This window comes from Thermobia domestica, chromosome 5 (genome assembly GCF_964235325.1).
Source record: "Thermobia domestica chromosome 5, izTheDome1.hap1.1, whole genome shotgun sequence".
Taxonomy (NCBI): Eukaryota; Metazoa; Arthropoda; class Insecta; order Zygentoma; family Lepismatidae; genus Thermobia; species Thermobia domestica.
Genome location: NC_137458.1, coordinates 150,071,092 through 150,095,326, shown reverse-complemented (window position 1 = coordinate 150,095,326; position 24,235 = coordinate 150,071,092). Strand labels below are relative to the sequence as shown.

At 40.0% G+C, this 24,235-nt stretch overlaps 2 long non-coding RNA genes across 2 annotated transcripts in view; one reads left to right on the top strand and one right to left on the bottom strand.

The window, feature by feature from the left end:
* LOC145684705 (uncharacterized) overlaps nucleotides 1–3,354 on the bottom strand; it is a 66,752-nt gene extending 63,398 nt beyond the window's left edge. The window contains exon 1 of the long non-coding RNA XR_014131371.1: nucleotides 3,055–3,354. This is a non-coding gene — a long non-coding RNA (uncharacterized LOC145684705). The remainder of the gene's footprint in view (nucleotides 1–3,054) is intronic.
* Nucleotides 1–24,235, top strand: part of LOC145684704 (uncharacterized) — a 40,080-nt gene that overhangs the window by 7,054 nt on the left and 8,791 nt on the right. The window lies entirely within an intron of this gene.

The window sequence follows — 24,235 nt, the reverse complement described above, 5'->3', positions numbered from 1 at the left end:
TTGCTTCCACTTAAGTCAACCAGCTACACATATTTTAAACGCCATGATTAAATAACTATTTACTTATATTAGAAATCAATTGCATTAATGAATCCTAGTTGTTTGAGGTACTAAATTCTTATATTTTCACTGTTTTCCAAAGAGTAAAATCATGAACAATAAAGATGGAAACATTCACCTTGAATACACACACACACACACACATATATATATATATATATATATATATTGAAGATGTCCCCCTCAAAATCCTCTTGGGCCCTTCATTGGCCCCCCTGAAAAAAATTCTAGCTACGCTACTGGACACCATGCACCAGAGATGAATTCTCTACCACTGAGCCACCGCGGCCCTGCTTGGGCTTGGTCGTCCATATCCAATATCTCTTTTGGCGTTGCTTAAACAACTTCTAGTTTTGTTCTAAATCCAGACTCCATATTGGCGCAGATATTAATATTACAGTCGATTGGTAAAATCAATCTTCCACATTTAAAAATTAAAGTACACACAAGTAGAAAAATAAGCATTTATCATAAAAACACTAGCTGCAAGTGTTCAAAATAGATTTATGGTTTCTATAAAATCAATTGAAAATTGCTGTTTTTAATTAGGCAGCTAGTGAAAAACAGCAGCTTTCGACTCCAGCCGAGTTTAAACTCAACCTAAACTCAGTTGACCAAAGTGAACTGACCCAACAACCCGACCCGAGCTGACCCGACTGACCCGACCCGACATGACCCGACCCGACAACCCGAACCGAATAACTCGACCCGATTGACCCGACCCGAATAACCCGACCCGACTGACCCGACCGAGTAGCCTGACCCGACAACCCGATCCGAGCTACCCGACCCGAGTTGACATGACCCGACCCGTAACCCGACCCGTTTGAGAGCACTAGAGACGACACTGGTAAACTTCTGTGGGTTCAAGAACACACCCTCGCAGTCTGTATGGTGGTGAAATTGATAGATGAAAGTCAAGCTTCACGACTTCCTGTGATCACTATAGTACTATATATATATATATATATATATATATATATATATATATACCTCGTAGTAGATGGCAAGTATTTAATATGTCCTAACACTTTTGGCGCCGGCTCAATAATGAGAAATTGGGTCCATTGCAATGCAAGTGAAAACATTGGTGATCAAATTATGACAACTTAAAAGATAGTATTGCTTACGAGGCGAGAGTTGAAATGAGAAATGCATTTTTAAATTGGAGCCGAACATAATTCTCGTGTCGTTTCCGAGACAATTTTCGAGACGAGACGAAAAATTTCACGAGTCTTGTGAACAACACTAGTTCATCGAAGTCTTTGTTCTCGAATATTGTTTTAGTAATTGTTTTACATAATGTATAGTATAAAATTATAAATTAATAAAATGATCTCACGAACATACAGAAGAGCGCTTACTGACGTTTAAATATACGCAAATCATTACACAATATACTCCAATAATAACTATGATTTAAACTTTGTTAAACAGGGTAACCAAATAAAACCTCCCACTTTATAAAAGCAAATAATACGAAAAGTATTACCAGGTAGAAACCTATTTACTCAAACATATAAAAATAGTATTGAAAACAATTTGTAACTATTTTGTTGTGATTTGAATTACTCTTTTCTGGTGTGTGTTGAAATGACACATTAATTGATAATACAATTATTACCAATAATACCCAGTAAAACATCCAATTTTTTGATCAGCTGTAGAGCTGTCAGTGGAAGGGCGAGATGAGTGGGAGGTCATCACTTCCCTCACTACTATCCTGCAGTTTTTAGTCGTAATTATGGTTTGGTCAGGAGCTCATCCCGCGGTGCAATAAGTTAATTGCGATTACAGTCAGAGTAAGCTTATAGTTTATTATTCCACGTAATGAAAATGTTCTTTAGTAGAGAACGATCTTGAAGTGGATCGTGAATTTTTGAACAACGGGTTCAGCGTTTCTGGGCAGGGCCGGCCTTAGGTGATGCGGGGCCCGATTGGAAATATTTTGCGGGGCCCCAGGTTTACAAGTAACTTGGACCAAGGTCTGTACAACCAATATATATATTGTTACGGTAAGTGGCGTGCTCAGTGGTAGACCTCACCGTTCGTACCCGGCAGAACTCCGCCAACCGTTACGGTATATGGGGGTGTAGTGGTTGAACTCACCGTTTATGTCCGGCGAAACCCTACCAACTGTTACGAGTAGTCGTGATTAGTGGTTAGCGCGGGCCGCCGATTGGGAATCGGTGGCCAAATACTAACACCTCGGGGGCTCCACCATAACTAAGACGTGTGATAGAAACCACACAGTGTGTGTTCGTGACGAGCGTGAGCACACACTATTCCACTTAAGACAAGAATCATCAGGAACCCTGCCTTATACGGAGTTAAGAATCGCTTCTCTCTCTCTCTCTTCGCCCAGCCAGACGGGGCTGTGAATAAGTAACATCCCGTATTTAATCTCAGATAATCCTATCCTCATAGATTCGCTGGTATGAAGTAAGGCTGAAAGAGAAAACACATCGAAGTCGTAGCACCGTTAATTCGTTGTCGGTACCTGAATCTACCCAGGTTCTATTCTACTCTAGAAGAAGTTCAATGAAGAGAGAAATTTTAGAATAGTAGAGTTTATTACAATGATAGGATAGTATACAGAACGAGCACAAGTGAGAAGACCGAATGAAATAAATATTAAGTTCTCAATTCATACTGAATTCTCAATAAATACTAAGATCACTATCACTTAGTTGAACCGTATGCAAGTCTAATATTGTCTCTTGGCTATCCCAAACGACTAAGTTCTGATGTACGTCTATGGTTCCATTATTCTCTTAACTTCTGTTTAAAGTCGCGAAATAGAATAAAAATCATAAAAGGAGAAGAAAACGGAGAAACGAGTAAAGTCACGCTAAAGTGAATTAAGTTATTCCGAAGGGACATAGAAGTCTGCTAGATCCAGGCTATGTGCAGGGCGAGGCCGGTCGCCAAATTCTAAGTCCGAAAACTACATCTTACAGAAAAACTCAGCCCAGCGGCTAAGTCCACACATACCTGATTGGTATCGGAGACTACCAGAGCACGTCTGATCGTCTTGGAAGTTGAAGAAGAAGTGAAGACCGGAACTGATCAAGGCCGTTTTCGCCTCCTTATATAATACCTGCCCAAGGTCGACTTTGGACAGAAAACAGTGGGAGGAGGTGGAGTGGGAAACTACAAAAGAGAGTGGAAGGAGGGAGGTGGGGGTATGATTCGAGAGAGCTACACTAGCGCCATGCTTCAACCTGGTGGATAAACGGCTAATTTGCTACAGAAATGCTTCGCTAAGAATATTTTTGATGATACGCATTTTTTTAATTTCTTATTTATTTTTTCATTTTCTTTCTTTTTACTTCCTTGTTTGTAACCATTGGGTTACACAAGGTACAGTACGATTTATATTAATTATTTATGCATAATTTCCTCAGCCCTGAAGCCCCTTCTGTCGGCTTCAGCCGGCTAGAGGCCTATGCAACCAGGTTAACAGAAGTAAATAACGCGTTACAGCCATCCCGAACCTCCTCCGTCCTATCAATGCCTCCACATTCCCCACAAGGAGCGCGGAGTTCACAATCCAGGAATCGAAAACCGGCCATCAGGCTTACGCGCCTTATGTAACAAATTTGCCTCGACTCATTTAAAGAAAAAATAAAACAAGAAAAGAAAAAAATCAAAAGTTATCTCTCGATACAAAAGAGGCGACATACTTATGCATAAACCTTGCACGCAAATAGGCATAGCCTAGCAGACTCGTAAAGAAAACACTGAATCCAGGAAGAGAAATGCATTCAGTTTCGAAACGGTCTTTCCTTCAAGGTCAAGTTCACTTAGTGCTTCCCGTAGATGCTCGGAGAGGAAAGCAAAGGGGAACAAAGAACGGAAATGAATCGCTGGCTATGTTATTTTCTAAGATGTGTAAAAAGAGGATCGGTCGTGAAGATCGACAGAGTTAAAAAAATAGGTCAATCCTGGAGGGATTGACGTGGTCGTTTGGAATAGTCTCTTGGATGAAAGGTCGTGCAACCATTTGGTCCTTCTTACTTGTGTTCACGCATGTACTGTAGTCATGAGATAATTAAACAAGTTGATCATTAACAACAACATTCAACCTGATCATTAAGAAGGTTAAAACATATAGGAAGCTTACGTTCCCTTATTAATGCATGCTATTGCAACCATTCAGCAGGACCCATAGGAGTGCATTACAGAAGTTCTACTGAGGAACGAATTAACATAAAGTGGTCGAAACTACACATCTCTAACGAAATTCAACAATAAAAAAAGAAATATCCAAGTAGAACATAATAGTTAGTAATAAACATTATTATCATAAGGCGACCTTTCATCACAATATCTTTCATTACAACAACAGTTAGGGACAAGGTAATCTAACAGCAAACTCTAAAACAGTGACATATATAATTTGAGTATAGGATGTCCCTGTATTCCAGTCAACCTTTCTGGTAATGACGGGAATATGCCTTCTTACAATACAGTGACTATTTTATAACAAGATATTATTACCCATTTTGAGTTTTAAAGACATTACTAACATTATTGTAAATAATGATAATATTGCAAAAATATCTACTCAATGAGAGACAAGGTTGACTAGTATGCAATACTTCTTATGCAATACTAAGATAATAGCAATGGGTTTCCTATTTACAGCAAAGTACTTATTTGGTAATGATATCAGGAATTAGTATCAAATTGGTAACTGGTTACAAACGCTTAAGCAAATTGTATAGGTTTGACAAGTAGTTAACTTTACAAAGTGGTAGAGCAACCTAAAGGATCCTTACTATAGGATGTTACAATTAAAGGGAGAAGTCATTTCTTATAACAACATACATTAGCGCTCCTCTACTGAGCTCAGATTAATTTTATAGTTAATATGTTTCCTAGGTTATACCTTCATTTTTAACCCTAGGTTATACCAAGAGGCAAGTAAGACCAGAGAAAATAATTTAACAATACTGGCATACTAGCAAGTGGACAATACTTAGAAAATACAATGTCCTAGGCCCTAGGATTCGAGCTCTCTACAATACCCAAGGGAGGATGTTATTGGTTCACAACCCGAACGTACAAACAGGAAGTAAAGTCAAGACGTGGTTTCTATGTGGCTCGGGTTCAAACCTTTCTAGGCCCTCCATGTTCATAGGGTATTCTAGCTAGTTGAACCTTATTATGGAATTGTGAGTGAAAATATGAGTGAATATATCTACTGCTTCCACTGCTATTCTGAGATACATTTCGTTCTGAAGTTATGCTGATTAACAGTAGTTGATCACATTTACCATTATCTGTTAATACCGTTTTAATAGCACGTTATGGACCAGTTCACAATCAAATGTCAATTTGTCTCTGATAACCAACTAATACAAAAGTAACACCCTTTACATATTCCATTGTTGAACATAACAATCAATAAAGAAAACATTAGTTGAATGCAATATAGGAATTTCAAGATAAACAATTCGACGCTGAAGGCATTGAATTGAAATTACAATCAAAAGAAATTAATGCTGAAGGCATTGGGTTGAAATTACAATAAAAAGAAATTAATGCCGAAGGCATTGGATTTAAATAGGGCACTTGGGAGAATATATTAATTGACAAGACAGAAGTGCATAAAAATTTGAACAATTGTAAGGGAATGCGTCAAACCCATACGCGCATTTTCGCGTGACGAGTTTGTTTTTATATTTTTTTTGTTAACAATGGATATTCAATTAATGCCATTAACGAGAAATGTAAACAAGGGGCACACGCACCCGTGTCCCCTCAAGTGGATCGCCGTATAGACTTGGTTGCATTCCTTTACTAGGATTTGGATGAGGAAAGAGAAAAGAGACAGAACCAGAGGTGACACCACAAAAGTGGTATGTGATCCATCAAGACGTTAATGAATTTCTCGTTCCTCATTTTTGTTCTTAAACTGCGTTATAATTTTTATTTCCCAAAGAGTTTGTTGCCTGTATATAGAGTTTATTATAAGCTACATATATTGTATAAGGAAACACAAGCAACTGTCAAGGTTAACGGAAGTATTTGTATAAATTTAAGAAACCTTAATGAAGCAATGATAAGAATTTACCGTAAATGATCCAATTAAAGTTAATATTCTACACACATTAATTTTGAATCAAGAAATTACAAACAACCTTAGACTTTATTGTTCAATCATCTGTTCAGCAACAAGGCTAAGCACAAGAAAACCTTATAATACGACGTAATATTCGGTGACTTCCAGTGTCCTTTAATCATTGTTATTTTAATTTCACACATAGTAGTTAATTAAATTACAATTTTGTTGCTAGTAATCATTTTTACAGTTCACATCTTGCTCAGCACCGTAACTAAATGCGGCACAAACTAGAATGTAATACAAAGTAAGTTGTCAGTTCATTTACTCGAATCCAGTATTCTTGACTGTAAGGTTTCTCTCCTGGAGCGGTCTTTCGAGTTGATGGCGGTTCTGCATTATTCCTGAGGAAAGTCTCTGGGTTGAAGACACAATGGGAAAGTTCCTTTAATAAACTGGTGTGCAAAGAAACAGGAAACGTTCGTCGAATCAAACCTTAGGATTGGTAGGTTCAAACTGGGCTGGGATCACATTAGTTCACTTGCGGGGCTATATGCACTGCAGGATAACATACATATTCTGATGATGGGTATTATGACAGAGTTCGAGGTAGAGAGTTCTGACAGGAAGATATGATTAGCCCATGGTGTTGGATAATGCTGGACAGGGTGAGCCGTGGCACTGCTTCTTAAGATAGGTTTGAAGCTCTTTCGGTTTTGAGTTGCTGTTCATTAGATGGCTTCTCCCATCAGGGTTAAGGCTTGAACTTTTTCAAATGTGGGCGGATTTTATGTCTCTGGAGCATGAGAGTTTTTAGAAGTGGGCTAAAATGCTTAGGATCACTAAGACGTGGTTGAAGAATTGATAATGTTGTTCTTTCCAAGATGTTTGATTATGATACAATGTTCATCGCCACAGATGCATACTGCATTTCGGGATTGATGGAGTATGTTGACTATGTATGACTGGATGGGAAAGAGTCCTGGTGACTGGATACTAGGTATGGCAGCAACACGTTTCTTGTCACTGTCAGAGTTCTTAGCCTTTTCCCTCCGGTACATGAACTGGATTGCCACTGTACATGGAACAACAGGAACGGTGTACAGTAGGTGATATAATGCAAAGATATGCAGGCAAGACTGGTTAGAGCTGGTGAACGTCTTAAAGCTTCAGTCAGCAACCGGTAGGTAGACATGGCTGACGGCCCTAGCTAAGTAGAGGTCGGGACCCTGGGAGGGACCAGTTTGGATTGGCATCAGACATCGGAAATGGCACAGTCATCAAGTGGACCTGGAAAGAATAAGCTATAGTCTAGGGCTACATATACATCATATATATGAACAGGAAATAGTGCAAACCCTGGGGGAATCCTTAGCTATGCGGAGCCATTATTCTTATACAGCATTTTCACGAGTAATTGGTTCGCAAAATAATTTGTTTATACCAATTGGAAGTCGGTTTCATACTGGGATGGTCCAAAGTATTGTTATTATTATTATTATTATTATTATTATTTATTGTTCTGACTATTATTAATATTATTATAGTATGATAGTAGTATAGGTCATAATACTATTATTATGACATATTCGTCTGAGATGATACAGAGTCCTGTCCAGAGAAAGATATATGCAGTTATAAACCACCTGGAGATATAACTGAGAGATGCTCGTTGTTACCACTAGGCTCCTTTAATCTTATTATATATTTTACACAGTTCAGTTGACCTAAGTCGTTTTAATGTACCTGTTCGAAATTTACTCAGTGTTATATAACTACCAATTTTGTAACACTATAGTTGGCCAAATATGAGAGCAATTAGGTATTTTTGGTTTACGGGGGACGTCTAGTGTGGCTGATCACACACTCTCGTCTGTACTGTATTTAACCCTTTGGTAATAAGAAGCATAAGAATCTTAACGTTTAGTACATATTCTGGCTGTTTTCCACTGTGTTTGTTATACTAAAGGGATGTTCGCCGACGGTGTTGACGGTGCGCTGACCACACATCAAGAAGATCACGTCCATGTTTTGTTTCGGTTCTGGCTCAACTGAACAACGCTAGGAGGCAAAAAAGAAGGCGTGCTAGTCCGTACGGAAATATAAGTACAAACTGAAGAGATTTTGAACCGATATGGGTTTTAGTGGAATGTTCACATAGGAGGAGAGTATTTGCTTTAGCTCTGGAATCGTAAGAGAATTTTCAATTGGTGATGTAAAACGACTCGGCACTTGGTTACTTCCGCGTTCTTTTAACTTACTGGAGGGACAAAGGGGCAGTGGAGCTTTTATTGAATCAAGGGGGATTTTCTAATCCATAAAACAGGCAAGTATTGAAGTAAAAAGTATGGTAGGTAAGGGGTTGGTGATAGACCAGCTCCTTATTGAAGGGTCTGGCTATAGGGGTCACGGGCTTCCTCTTGAGAAACAGTCCGACTAGTGATTTATAGTTGCCGGGAGGATTTCAACCGAGATACATAACTGCAATCCTTTGTGAGGAGGTAGGAGCGCGACACAACACTTCCGGTAAGAAGCGATAACTGCTTCAATTTAGCATTTGTCACTACGCGAGTATGCTTTCCTCTTCATTACGGAATTGGGAGGCGTTGAATTCTTCTCATTACAGCTTATGCTTTTCTTTTCACTGTGGCTTCGTGAGCGACCCTCCGCGGGGAGCGGGGGAGATCCGTCAGCCGTTAGATAAGCATTATCTTTTGGCTCATATAAGTTGCTATTATTCTGGGTTTTAAATCTCTTCGTTATTCTTATGGGGTTAATTTAGTCATTCTTAATAGGGAAAAAAGAGAACACAATAATAAACTATTCTGTCCTCTTCCTTCTTTTTACGATCGATGTTGCCAATGAAGACATTGTTTGTTTTGTTTATTCGAGTAATTTGCATCTCAAATTGCCAACTTAGGAAAACATATGCTAACATCTACCAGGATTTTCCATAGTAGTTTATTTTATAATACCAAGTCAAAATAATCTTATTATCAGTTTCCAATTACTCTGAAATTTACTTGAAAAACGCTCTTTAATCAAGATCAAACATAAAGAGAGGGTGTTGATCAACTATCCAAATGTAATCTTGCCAATACACTTTCTTCTTGCAATCGAAGGATTCTGCTATTTTTACTCTATATAAAGTATGTTAAAGAACTTTTTACTATTTACTTTAACCAAAAAGAACAAATAAAGACAAGGAAATGATACATTATACTTAAGCGTGCTTTCCTGGATTCTTTCGCTTTACTTCACGGCGTCGGCTTCTCAGCGGAGATCGCTCTTCCTCTTAAGCTGCGGGTGGCTTTTCTCTGCAGCCATGAGCTATTTCCCTATAAAGACACTTATCAGCTAGAAGGTTTCTTATTCTATACCGAATATTAATAGAATTCCTGAATCTTAGGGTATGTTTTAACATTTTTGGTTGGATATGTGCCGACTGGAGAGTATGATGGTGAGTGAGTTGCCCTACTTTGAAATTATTCTATAAGTAGTTTAAAAGAACACGTCAGAGTCATTAGCTTTCCCTATGAGACTATATCATTCGTTCATTGTATTTTCCATCATAATGGTCCGTTGTCTCTTACTAGTGCACAGGAAGTATATCTCGTATTACAACTAATTATCAGCTAGGTGGTTACATAGCAGTGGCTATATTATATTAATATTTTATAAATATATACAGTTATATATATACAGTGCTCATGGGCTAGAAATATGTACAATAGAGATTGAGTGGTACACACATGAAACAATATATATATATATATATATATATATATATATATATATATATATATATATATATATATATATATATATATATATATATAATGACGATTATAAAGATAGCAAATAAGCAATCGTATCAGTAGGCAGTATTAGCGACTGGAGAGAGAAAACGCAGGAAGTGACTGGAAAGAAAACAGGGGGTCTAAAACTTTACCAAAGAATTATTTAGACGCTTCTTTAATTTGTTCAGTGTTCAGCACATGTTGTACCTCTTGTTTTAGAGAAAGGCTCAAATCCATAAGGATTATTGCATGGTATATTTTATTTATTAGTCTAATGTATTTGCGTATTATTTTCTTAATTCAAGTAATCGTGTATGATCACTTATGATCTATCTTTGCATCTAGTAATATGAGAATCGCCAATATTACGTCACCCACTCATCCCCTCTAAGTTAATTTATTTCTTCCGAAGGCAATTATACAACACATATCATTCCTAATATCACAATATTCCGCCAGAAGTTCACAAAAAAAACAAATTCGAACGCCATCTATATTGGACGAGACAGGAGAAGCGGACTAGTAAGGATTGAGCTCTTGAGCGCTCAGTACTTTCCCACTACTAGTAATCTTCTAAAAAACAAATAAAGTAATACCATGACTGCCAAGAAAACTTGGTCTCATAATAAGATGCATAATATGTCAGCAAATAAAGAACTAATGTCCACATGTATTTCCTGCTTGCAGCTTCAGAATAGAAGTTGCGGCAAAACGGTCGGGAAAACGAAAGTCCTCTTAAAGAAACAGGACATGGGGGGAGAAGTGTATCACATATCCGGTTAGATAACAAGTAACATTACTTATGCTGGTAACCAGTTATATTTTAGTTAGCACAGTATGTCCGTGATTCAAGCCCTCCAAACAACAATCAAATTTGTTTGCCTATTGCTGGCGGCGCTTGCGGGTGTGGGTTGCGCGGTAGCGCCACGGATTGTGTCGGGTGACGCCCGACACATACGAGCGATTCCGGCGCATTTGCTGCGCCACTTTTAGTATAAACGACGGGTTCCTCGCCGTCCGGCGACAGATAAATGTATGGTTGAGGGACTTCCAGGAGTGGTTCCGAGCAACGCGACCGCTCCTAGACAGACGGAGGGTCTGTGTCCAGCTGGAGGAGGGAGACCCATCTCTACAGTGTCGCCTGGAGTAAGGTATGTGATACTTCTATATTTAGTGGCTTTTCTTCGTTTGCTGTTTGATTCGATTTCACTGCTGGTGAAACTGACGGCGCTGGACAGCGTCGTTTTTAAAGAGGGATATGGGACCACGAAGGATGTGCGGCCGGAAACCTAAGTCTCCGTCGTGTTAGGTAAATACGTTGAATGCATTAACTAGCCGTCATCCGCCCTGAAAGACGAATGAAATGAATTGTTAGGACGAAGAGACCTCACGAGCTTAGTACCGCTCTATTGTCTACCATACAAGAACGACATGTGGTTCCTTGTAGTGTAAGAAAGGATAGTATGAGATGAAATCACATTCATGGCCAGACACATTCACTCAATAGAGAATTTGAACACTACAAGGAAAGCATGTCTGAGCCTATTTCCAAGCTCGACTTATCGGGCGCTGGTGAGGCTAGCCTCAGTAGGTTGCGCAGCCCACCGGGGTCAGTCCTACACACACATAAAAAAATAAACCGTCCCTATACTCATTCTATTGAATCAGTGGTCCAACGTCCGCAGGTGGTTGCTATATGTTTTCTTTTTCTTCTTTCAGCCACTAGTGACAATAACACATTATTTTCCTCAGCCATATTTGTTAAAACTTCAACCTATTCACTAGCTATTTTGACAGACAGAAGTGTGTATATACGAAAACAGCATCTGTCAAACAGTGTATGGAGCATTGCGTTTTACACATATTATACAATAAAAAGTCCTTACCACACCCGGTAATGATTGACGACCATTATTTCCGTCTCTTAAAAAAAGAATTAAAACGAAAATAAAATGACATAATAATAAGAACTTAACATGCAACTAACGGAATTGAGTCTATGTACTGAAACATTTTATTCCCTGTCACGGTTTACTATCCACCCCGGCTTACAGGGCGGCTGAGCGCTTTTCTGAATGGCTTCAACGAGTGTAGGATGTAATTGTTTTCCTGCCTGCTGCTGTTCGTCCCTCATCTCTGGAAAGTGTTGAGCTAATAATAAATCAAAGTATTTGTCAAATAATTTGTTAGATGATAACTGGGCCATCGGCGCAGTTTCTGCAGGTCGTACGTTTACACAACCCGCAAATTCTTGCTTTACATCTGAATCAGCTATCGGACAATCTATTTCAGATTCAGAGTATTCTGATAGGGTATCCCATTCATCAGATGTATCCCATTCATCAGAACTATTTAAAAATTCCGAAAAAGAAGGAAAAGTAACGGAGCTCGGTATATCAACCGAGTCGAATGGTTCTGGTTCAATTGATGGGTCTTTTATTACTGTATTATTTACCTCTGGCAATAGTAAGTTAGGGCGTTTCTTCCCTCTTTGATTCGGGTATCTACGAACGGAGTCTGACATTGAGGATCCCGAGGGAATGGAAATGTCATGCTTGTCCCTATAATCATCCGTAGCGGGGTCCTCTCCAGGGGACGGAATCAGTCGGCCAACCACTAGGCCTGATGGTAAAAATTGACCGGTATCTTTTGAACCTATGCTTACTAGCGGTATGCTAATTTGGCTGGTAGGATTTGTAACTGTTAATTTCGGGAATGCACAATGGTACCACGTTTGTATGCCACTTGAAGGTTGAAAGTAACAGTAATACATATCCTGCCGAGTGATGTCAATTTTCATTATACATTCGGCATTATAAACTAGTTGAACACTAGACGGTAATGCAATATCGTAGATCGGCAAACCGTCTACCGCCTGATTGGCTACCACGGTCAGATGTTTCTCTTTGAGATCGTCCAATGCAGAACATGCAGATTCTTAGTTATTTGCTGTTGCCTTAAAGAGTTAGTTACCTTAACCGAATCAGTTTGTTCTTTAGTTCGCGCTGTGTAAAGAGTATTATTAATTTCCTTGGAGGAGGATGGTCGTGAAGATCCTTCCTTTGTAGGCAAATTTTGAGTAGTAGCTAGTGTCACTCCCGGGTGTGTTATTCTTACGAGTCACAGTAATGGTCCCTTGACTATTCTACTCATGTGCGTTGGTTTTACCAAGTGGTAAAGTAAAACAAGGGCGATTAGGTGCGTGAAGTTCAAATTGGTGGGGGTAAGTATTGTTTTAGCGTCCTCTGCAGGACTCACAGTGACCTCTGCTGGGATGGTCCCAGTAGAACTCACACTCTCAACCTGCTCCTTACCGTCGGTGGTGTCCTGCCTTTTTAGTGGCACCGACAGTTCACCAGGAGCTGGCTGCAAAGTGGAGGAAGTCACGGGGGAGGAGAATTTCGGGACGTTGTCCTTCCAAATTCTGGGGTTTGTCCATATTGCTGTATCCTTCTCAGGAGATGCCGTGATCTTATTTACAGTCGGTTCAAAGGGTTGAGCCTGATTTTCCGTAAGGGTGGTTGTATCATTCCTTGCGCATCCCCTTGTTGAGATGAGCAAAAAGAGTGATTACTGTCATCATTCGGTACGAGGGAAGAAGAAGATTGCTTCTTCCTTCTTCTGTGTCGCTTACGCCGTCGAGACCGCCGCGGCGGTGACGAAACTCGCGTCGCATCGCTAGTTGCATTTGAATTAGCCAAACTAGTGGTATCACTAACTTGAGCATTTATATTCTGTTGCGTCCACTCAGAGCGTGAAGAGTGAGCATCATACTGTTTATGAGAGTGTTTACGGTTTCTTGGCGTAGTGCGAGTGGCTGTGTTCGGTACCGGTTCTGCATGCACGTCGGAATATTCGTTCCACAGCTGGCGCGGATATAACTTGTTCGACTTCTTTTTGTGTAAATGGTCATTTCGTTTCCGATTATGCGGGACCTGTTTAAAGTTAGTGTAATTAACATTCTGTTTTCATCTTCTCCTGGACTTCTGTTCCGTGGGTAGCTCAAAGTAAAGATCTTAAGCAGCATTTCCAAATGCGTTGGCAATGACTAGATGGTCCCGCAGAATAACTAAAACATGTCTGTGTAGGAAGTCCGCCCCAAGTATTACTCAATATGAGCAATTATGAGTGGAATTATTGCGAAATCCAGATATCGTCGCATAGTGTTGTTGAAATGATTCGTGAAATAGCACGGAACACGTATTACTCTTAGTAACTCGCTAGTCTTAGCGCCGACCCCTTTTATCCGGGTATAGCCTCTTGTAAACTGGTGGGTTAAATACTGCTTGGGTACAAAATCAGCCTTCGCCAGTGAGATAGCGGCTCCGCTGTCTATTAGCGCAGAGCCCCAATTGGGCCCCTATCCTGACCGACACGGTACACAAACTTCCGCCACTCCGTCCCATCCCATAGCTGTTAGAAATCCAATTCCTATAGGGTAGGAGAGAGGGTTTGCCGGTTTGGCACCGACGTAATCTGACGGACAATGGGACACAGGACTGTAGTAGGGTTCATTGGCGCGCTTCAGTGCTGGCCAATCTATTCTTTCGTTGCACCACAGTATTTCTGGGTGATTTTTCGTATCTGTCATGCGGTTTGCAGTTTCCAGTTTCCTAAGATAATTCATACATTCATCAAAATCGTTCATGTCGCCAACACCAAGTATTAGTTTCTCTAAAAGCTCGGGCCGCAAACCTGCTCTGATCTTATGCATTATTCAGTCTTATCTAACTATCCACGAAGAAATTTGAGATCTTTCATTAGTCTAAAAATGAAGGCCAAACTATACTCGCCTGCGTTCTGTTTTCTATTTTCTAAATCATATTCAAGATTAACACGATAATGGATAAATGGGAAAGCCGAGACTATTTCACTTTTTAATTCTGAATAGGTAAGCGTAGGCTGGGTTGCTATTTGTACAGAATACCACGCAATGGCTGAGCCTGTTAACGCAAGAGGAAAGAAATCTGCCATCTCCTGTAATGTCCAATCATATATGCGTGCCGTGAGTTCGCAGGATGATAGAAAATTTTCTACAGCCTCATATCTACCTGCTGAAAACAACGGGATTTTCACATCTGGGTAAATATGATATGTTTGAGATCGAGTATCCGCCTTAGCAGTATGTGGACCGCCTTCAGGTGGTGGAGTTTGCTTATTTTCCTTTAAGTATAAATCTGAGATTTAGGCTTTTCTATACTTGGCTGCGACGAAGGTTCTGAAACCGGACTTGTTTTAAATTATTTTTCAGATTTTATATCAATGTTATTTTTGTGTTCTGAACTGGTATCTTGAGTTAAACCTGAACTTTGACTGCTAAATGCTTTGAATCACTCTCATACGGGGAGAATTTAGTTGCTCTATCCTCTGATTTGTTTGTGGGGAATTTGGTTTCTACCGAGAGCGTCGCGGAATCTAACCTACTTTCAACCCTATTTGGTGATGGTGATTTTGAACTTTGTTCTGGCCTAACCCCTGTATTTTTAAACTTGTTGGTACCACCATCTGTGGGCGAGCCTGCACTACTAGGTGGAGAGACAAACGCTATTTTCAGGGTGTCATACTGCCCGGTTTCCTCATACTTCCTCATTTCCTTAGTAGCTGGTGAATCGCTAATACTATGTTCCGAACTGATATAAGGTGCACAGAATAAACTACTACTGGGTCTGACACTATTTTTGGACTGATATGTACTTTGCGAGGAAGAAGGGGGTGAAGAAGATTTCGGTTTTTCAATTTCATTTAAACATACGATTGATGGCGCGTATTTGGTGTACTCAAATATTTTTCCAACGTTCTCTAAGACTCTTGATTCCAACCATGATTCGTTATCGTTTGAATCCTGTTCTTCCTCTTCCTGCTTGGGTGACTGAGCGGTGGAAAGGTTCTCATTTTCCTTCTCTTCGGCGACTGAAGATTTTGTTTTACTGTCAAGGGTGTTGTCATCTTCTTCTTCACTATTCTTAGTGAGCATTAGATCCCAGGCCGTTCTCTGGGGCGTTGATGCTATCAGGGGGTCCCAATTAGAATATGAGAGGTCGTCTCCTGGGCTCCACGGAGGTAGGAAGGTGCCTTTATTACTCATCGAGCTAGGAGTTAACTCTAGGCTTCTTCTGTGGGAACGCTCTTTTTCTTCCTCGGAGAGGGATTCTTCCTCAGCTCGAAGCCTATTCAATTCGTATTCCAACCAAGATTCCCGTAGGATATCGTCGTCTCCGGATTCGAAAGTACTAACGTTTCCATCCGACCATCGAACCTGTTTAACTACATCGAACAGATTGTTTATACTATCTAGGTGCGACAGTTTTTCTTCCAAAGTCATAATTCGCTCAAACATGACAGGGTTGGTTTGTGTAGCAATGCTACATAACACTTTGAGATCAGGATTCGTCTCAATTCGGATCATATTTTTGGAAACCTAAAGTCCGTTTGAACACTAGCGTCTGTTCTTCGCACGGGAGAGTCAGTTTGAATCTCAATATGAAACTTCCCTATTATATGATCTGTGGGTAATTAATCCTCGTTGGGAATAATCGGGTCTGTCTGAAAAAGCAATCCAATCCTCTCTACACCCGAGTCCGAGCAACAAACCACGGTGGTCTGTACCTTTTTATATTTCTTTCCTTTAATCAGGGGCTGTATTAAGGCTCCTACCGCTGGCGACAGGTCAGTTTGTAATGAGGTTCTGAGTTGTTCTATCATTTCATCATCTTGACTTTTATTCGAACAGTACAAATGATTTTCTTCGAGTTCTTTGTGTACTTCCTGATCAGAGGCTCTGGGTTCGGTACCTGTTTCAGCCAAGAGAGACTGAAGAGTTACACCCGAGTCTTTAACTACATCAGTAATAACAGTTTCAGGAGGCTCCAAGTCAAACTGTTCTGACACAGGTTGAGATGGAATCTTAGATGGCTCATACTTCACTGGAAAATAAATCGCTTCCGGACTAATAGGTGTACGCGAAGAGAGTAAGTTGTCGTTCTTACTACCATCTTCGATTTTATGAGATTCAGTTTCAGTTTCTTTAAGATTTACTAGGTTCGAGTCTATATTTGAGGTAACGCCTGGCGTAAATTTTAACTCAACAGTGGCCCTAGGGTCAACTTGACCAGCTACAATTAGGTCTGCTATTTCTAATTCCTCTTGTAAATTTCTTTCATTTCTTAAATCCCTAGCATTCATTACCGGCGGTGTTTCGTCTATTTCGGAGTCAAGCATTAAGGTTGTAGGCAAGGGAACAGGTTTTTCGGTTGTTTGAGTAGGATTAAGCACAGGTCCTGCAGGGCTAGAAGCCGCTAACGGGGTTGTTTCACAACCAGTTGCAGGCAGTTCCGAAGTCGGAGTGGGAGGATCTAAGTACAGAGTTCGATCCCACGTAGCATAATATTTCGGACCATAAGTAGGCAACCAACAGCCGAATTCGGGAGTAGCGTACCCTGTTGCTTTAACTTTGTTACAAAATAAGGTATACACATTGTCATATTTATCCCACATATAGTGATGTTTCCCATTCCCACAGGGGGAACAGGGACAATGCGATTTCCCTAGATCTCGCCAGCGTTGCTTTAATTTCTCAGCAAAACTCATGGCTATTTCGTTTTAAGATCGTCTTTGCTATCTGTAAAATGTTCTCAATATAACAGCACTATGATGTAACCTACTTCCTGCAATAAGTGCATACTGACAGCTACCAGAATTTACTTCACGAAGAGTCGCTTCCGCGGGAACTGACGTACAATCAGATTAAATAAGCATATATGAAATTCTTGACCTAGTTTTAGTAAATAGTTATATTTCCTTCTTCCTGTCTCTCTGTGAATTATGCGTTTGTAAAACTAGTGTGAAGTTTATTGCCGTAAGATAGGAAAAATAAAAGTGACACGTTTTGTAATCAGTTTGCTTCCTTGAATAGGATTTCCGCACTGAACGAAGAGCGGGTCCCCTTTATCGCTGTTACACGACTGAGTTAGATCGCCGCTTGAGGAAAGGTAAAGTTTAAGGAATAAAGAACATACAGGAAGATAGAACACGAAAAACTGATTACTACTGACAATTACTTTGCTCTAGCAGTTCGCTTCTTTGGATAGGTATAAACACGAAACGAAGGAAAGTATCTTTTCTGTGTTCGTACTCAGCTCTATGATCTTTAGGTTGGTAGGAATGTAGGTATGTATTGGTAAGATTACCATGAACCAGAGCGGGTCCCCTTTATCGCTGTTACACGACTGGGTTAGGTCGCCGCTCGAGGAAAGGTAAAGGTTAGGGAATAAAGAACATACAGGAAGATAGAACACAAAAAACTGATTACTATTGTTAGTACTTGGGGTCTTCCGCTACAGAGACAGGATATCGTATTTCGACGCAACACAAGAGTAACAGAGGTTCCGATCGAGTTCCGATTTCCGAAAACTGCTTACAGATTATACTCCTAATCTCATAGATGTTTGTATACGGTGAGCACTATTTCTTATTATACGCCACTGTTACTAGCTACATACTACATAGCAAGCATGCTTCGGTACTAAGAGAAACTACTAGCTTTCATAATTAACTTGGTGTGGAAATACAAACACAAAAAGGAGGAACCAAATGTTACACTTAAACACAAAAACAGAGGGGAAGACTTAATAAAAATGAAACAGTAGTTCCGAGTGATAATGGCAGAGGGCCACACCGATGCACAAGCCTGGGTAAGCGACAGAAGGAGCGTAAGAGTAGAACAATGATACCCGACGGCGCCTACCACCAACTGTTACGGTAAGTGGGGTGCTCAGTGGTAGAACTCACCGTTCGTACCCGGCGCCTCCACCAACTGTTACGATTCTTGGAAGGTTAGCTGTAGAGCTCCAACGTTCATACCCGGCGAGACTCCCTCAACTACTCGTAACAGTTGGTGGAGTCTCGCCGGGTATGAACGGTGGAGCTCTACAGCTAACCCCCAAGAATCGTAACAATATATATAGTGGGGTGAGTGACTGAACGGCGAGCGACTCTGAACATATTAACGTTTGTCATTTGTGTTCGAAAACCGCCACCTGATGTTTGGTAGAAAGTGGTGGAAGTGGAGGACGTTTGTGTGGTGAGCTAAATATTCGTGTGACGTGAGAAACTCACGTTTGGCTTGGAGAGGAATGCAAACGAGACAAACATAAACGTAAATACCAAGTAATAAAATAGCCATATTAGAGTTGAGACCTTGTGTATATAGTATGTAATTTCTACCAGATACAGCACAGAATCACGTTGGTTGATGCATGGAAGTTTGGCGGGGATTTAGTCATTCCTGACTACTGCATGCTGACTGGTGGTGTCATCTGTGAAAAATTACGAACACTTAACCGACAACCTGCGTTGTGGGGCTACACTGAACAGATTTAATGGGGTGACACTGAACACAACTTTGTATTGCTGTTATGTTGTTTTTACTACATAATTTATATACAGTGCCTTATCAGGGTTTCATGTTTCATTACAACTGCCCAGAGACTACAAGAGAGTAAAGAATGGCACAAAATACGAACGATGGAATGATCAAACAATGGCGTAAGCTTAGAGGAAATTTATATAAGAAAAACTGTCCCTCTGTCAGGCTGCCGAAAAATACGGGATACCCAAGGGCACATTACACTTGTGATTGAAATCTGCCAGAAGGAAGTCAGATGGAGGTCAGCCTGTGTTTGGGAAAGAAGAGGAAGACGAAATGGCAAACTTGTTGCTCAAGGTGGCACGGAAAGTTTTTCCTATAACACCGCAAAATGTAAGGAAAGCCGCATTTGACTACACTGAAAACACTGAAAGATCCTTTCAACAGGGAGACGCGATCGGCCGGAAAAGATTGGCTTCGATTGTTTCTCAAACGACACCCTGATTTATCGTTACGAAACCCCGAACAGCTATCTCTTACAAGTGTAAAAGGTTTCAACAAGGAAGCTGTCACTAGTGTTGCCACGAGACGAGACTTCAGGCTGTCTCGTCTCGTCTCGTGCAAGCATGTCTCGTCTCGTGTCTCGTCTTGAAAAGATGTACTCGTCCCATCTCGTGTCTCGTCTCGAAAGGTTCTGTCCCGTCTCGTCCCGACAGGTTCTGTCCCGTCTCGTCCCGTCTCGTCTCGTTTGTCTCGTTTTGTCTCGTCTTGTCTCGTAAAAATATAGCAGCATACCATGGGAGCGAAAGTAAAATGTAGCAGGCTGCACCATGCTAATCAAGATACAACTAACAAGGGAAGAGAGGGAGATTATATATCGAAGTGGAAGATGGTTTTTATACCAATCGAAAGCACTAATGACGCCTATTACAAAACTGTAATAAAAAATTTCCGAATGCATATACTATGCAAGTTATATGAATACACAGGGTGTCCAGAAAATCCATTTCCACCCCTTGAAATCGCAAACGATGAGACAGATGCCAAAACTGGAAAACACGTTTTTGATAATTATAAAAGTACAATGTATCAAAGCAAACATTGTTGTCCCAGGGCCACCCGTAGAGTCCCAGGCGGGATCCAACTCAAAAATTACAAAAGGTAAGGGGGTCAAGTAGTATATCGTTCGAAACTTCTTGGGAAATGAAAGAAGACGAACAAGTCCCAACTCTCTAAAATTACCCTGTGCAAAATGGTGGCCGGTCAAACTGTCAGCAAAAACGTCATTGTAGAGTCTATGGCCACCCTCCAAAGAAAGAAAAAAAACTGAAACGGTAAGACAGATGTCAAAAAACAAAAAGATATGTGTCATCTTTTCAAAAGTACAATGATTGAAAGTAAAAATGTGTGTCCCAGGGTCCTCCACAAGGTTCCAGACGGGGTCCTACTGAAAATTTTCAAATGGCAAATATGGTCAAATAAAGCTGTTGAGAAATAAAAGAACACGGAACAAGTCTCGATCCTCTAAAATTACCCTGTGTAAAATGGCGGCCGGTCAAAATGTACATCTTCATTTCGATTTTCTGAGCACGTTCACTTTCCATTTTGCAATCGGCACTTGTTTTCATTCTGAGATATTTGTACGTATTTACTCTTTCTGGTGCAAGGAATTTATTTCGTTTGAATCATTTTATAATTGATAAACCAGATAACGAGCATAAGTAGCACTGTTGTGCAGTCATAAACGTAAATAAGTAGAGGTAAGAGTCTTTACTTCTGATGGCTCCAACCTCTACTTATTTATGTTCGTGGAAGTACATTATATGTTAACTAGTCAGTTCTATACTCAAAGATGTCAAATGTTGTTATTTCTTTTCTTTATGTCTTAATTTGCTTTTATTATTTTTTTCTTTATTTAGATATTATTGGGCTCAAAGAGCAGAATCTCACAGTAGGGGCATTTCCTTTCTTTCCGTTGAGTACAAGAATTAAAGTGAAAATAAACTAAAACCCGGTTACAGAAGCAACAACTAAAATGCAAGATGTTTGCACAGTATTATCGTAGAGCGTCCATACTTGTTCTATTTGCTTTCATTTAATAACAGCTTTAAACGATGTGCTACTTGACCTCCCTTGCCATTTCAACAATTTGAACATGACCCCGCCTGGGACATTGTGGAGGACCCTGAGACAAATATTTTTACTTCCAATCATTGTACTTTTGAAATGATGACACATATGTTTTCCTGTTTTGACAACTGCCTCACCGTTTCAGGATTTTTTTGGGGGTGGCCATCGACTTTACAATGATGTTTTTGCTAACAGTTTGACCGGCCGCCATTTTGCACAAGGTAATTTTAGAGTATTGAGACTTGTTCCGTCTTCTTTCATTTCCCAAGAAGTTTCGAACGATATGCTACTTGACCCCCTTACCTTTTGTAATTTTTGAGTTGGACCCCGCCCAGTACACTGCGGGTGGCCTTGTGACAAGAATTTTTGCTTTGATACGTTGTACTTTAAAAATGATCAAACACATGTTTTCCAGTTTTGGCATCTGTCTTATCGTTTGCGATTTCAAGGGGTGGTAACGGATTATCTGGACACTCTATATATCCATATAACTCGCATAGTATGCGCATTCGGAAAATTTTTATTACAGTTTTGTAATAGGCGTCATTAGTGCTTCCCATTGGTATATAAACCATCATCCACTTCGATATATAATCTCCCTCTCTTCCCTTGTAAGTTACAAGTATTACCCAGAACACACAAGACAAGAAATGTCACGGTAGCTACACCGTGAAGCCTTCACCTCTGGTGTATGTGGTAGTCGGTTCGATCTCGGTTAGTGCCATGTGAGCTTTGTGGTGGACAAACATTGAATGTGTGTGGGAACCGCGGTGGCTCAGTGGTAGAGCGTTCACCTCTGGTGCTTGGGGTCCCGGGTTCGATCCCAGCCCCCGCCAAGTGAACTTTGTGGTGGACAAACACCGTGTGCGTGGGTTTTCTCGGGGTTTTCCCGTTTCCTCCCACTTTCTTCATTCCACCATTTCATTCATTACTCATCATCACTATCTCCTTTAGCCTAACCGGCATAACCGTGGGACGTAAAACTCAAAGATTTCATTTCATTTCATTTCTCGAATGTGTGTGTTTTCTCGAAGTTATCTAGTATCCTACTACTTTCTTCATTCCACTAATTTCCCCATCATCATCCATTCGGCCAAAGTTGCCTAAAGGTCTTAAAAATAAATTCAAATAAGCTCACAAGGCAAGGACAAATATTTTACAAGATAATATATCTCTGCTGTTAGTTGTCTGAGGCTTCTCGACCCTGGCTTCTTCTTCTTCTTCTTTTTTTTACATTCTGAAACATTGAAATTTGTTTCACCAGTTTCAATATACGAATATACAGCAAACTGCTCATAGGTACGTCGAAGATGAAGACACTAATTTCAAATAATGTTTACACGACAAGCAAAGTTCGATGTAAAGGTGTCACCATCCCCGACACTATCGTATACTATCAACCCACTTGCTTTATAGTGTCTGTATATATATATATATATATATATATATATATATATATATATATATACAGAGAGAGATGGAAAGATATATAGATAAATAGAGAGATAGATATGTGTGTACACTTTGATTTCATATATTCCAGCCTTTAGGTTTCACAGTGTTAACCCATAACAATCCAAAAACTACTTTCCATTTTAGCATATTTAGATTTGTTGCAATTATTTTTTTTTTAAAAAAAGCTCGGAACCAAATAATTTTATTGAGTAATGGAAAGTATTTGATTGAAATTTTATATGTTACTGCACACTAAGCTCTACTTAAAGTGCCATAGTAATGGGAACTGAACGACACATCGGACGAAAGAATGCTTGGGGCCAGTCTTCACCTCCATGGTTCAAATCTGTTCCCATAACCGCGGTGCTTGCCCCGTTTGTGTAACAAACTCATGACAGTACACCCAGATTAGCTAATGGCCAAAAAAAAGTTGCTTTTTGGGTGGCCATTTTGGATTAAAGTTCCTTATATTGTCGGGATCTATTCACAATCATACAACGTTCATCTTCATACCAAGCCGAGCGGTCTGCGGCGATAGACCAAAGGCTTGAAGGCCCCGGGTTGAGTCCCGGAAGGGTCATGTGTATGGATTTTAACAACATTTGTTTTTTCGTACTGTGTCAGGGGGGGAAATCGAACGGGATAAAAGGATTTTAGTCTGAAAAAATAGAGAGAATATCCTCCCCAGGATAGTTTCATGGGAGTAAGGAATTAGTAAAAATATAGGATATACATTTTATAGCAGGTTTAAAAATATGGTTTGGGTATCCTATTTCTTTTCTGTTAATTATGTTCTTCAATGTTCGAATTTTGATCATTCTCATGATATTTACTGCTTTCAACGTAGTTCCATGAATATTATACCAAATTATTGTTCTTTACACTTATCAAGTTCGAGAGGTTTTATGCGCCTGTAAGAAACAATTTCTGAAGATAATTCAGGTCCTAATGAATATTATTCACTAGGAAAGGGAAGTATTCCTCTCCTCTCAACATGGAAACAGAGAGCAATTTCGCACTCTCGTCAGATCAAACATTTCCGCGTAACAAAACGAAGGTCCCCCTGTAAAACTTCTTTACCTAAAGTGTTATTATTAGTATCATAAATTTGCTGAAAGCAAACAATTTGAAGGGTTCGTCGATAATATCTTTGCTTCCTTTGTCGTCCGCCCGCCTTCCAAACGAAGAGGTGAATTTTACAACATGACTGCTGTATAATAAGCGAGCGATTGGTAAAATGGTAAAAGTGTGTTTTTATGTGTGTGTGCGTATGTGTGTGTGAGAGAGAGAGAGAGAGAGAGAGAAGACAAAATTTTAGTTGCAAGATGACATACTTCAATTGCCGTTTTCGGTTCA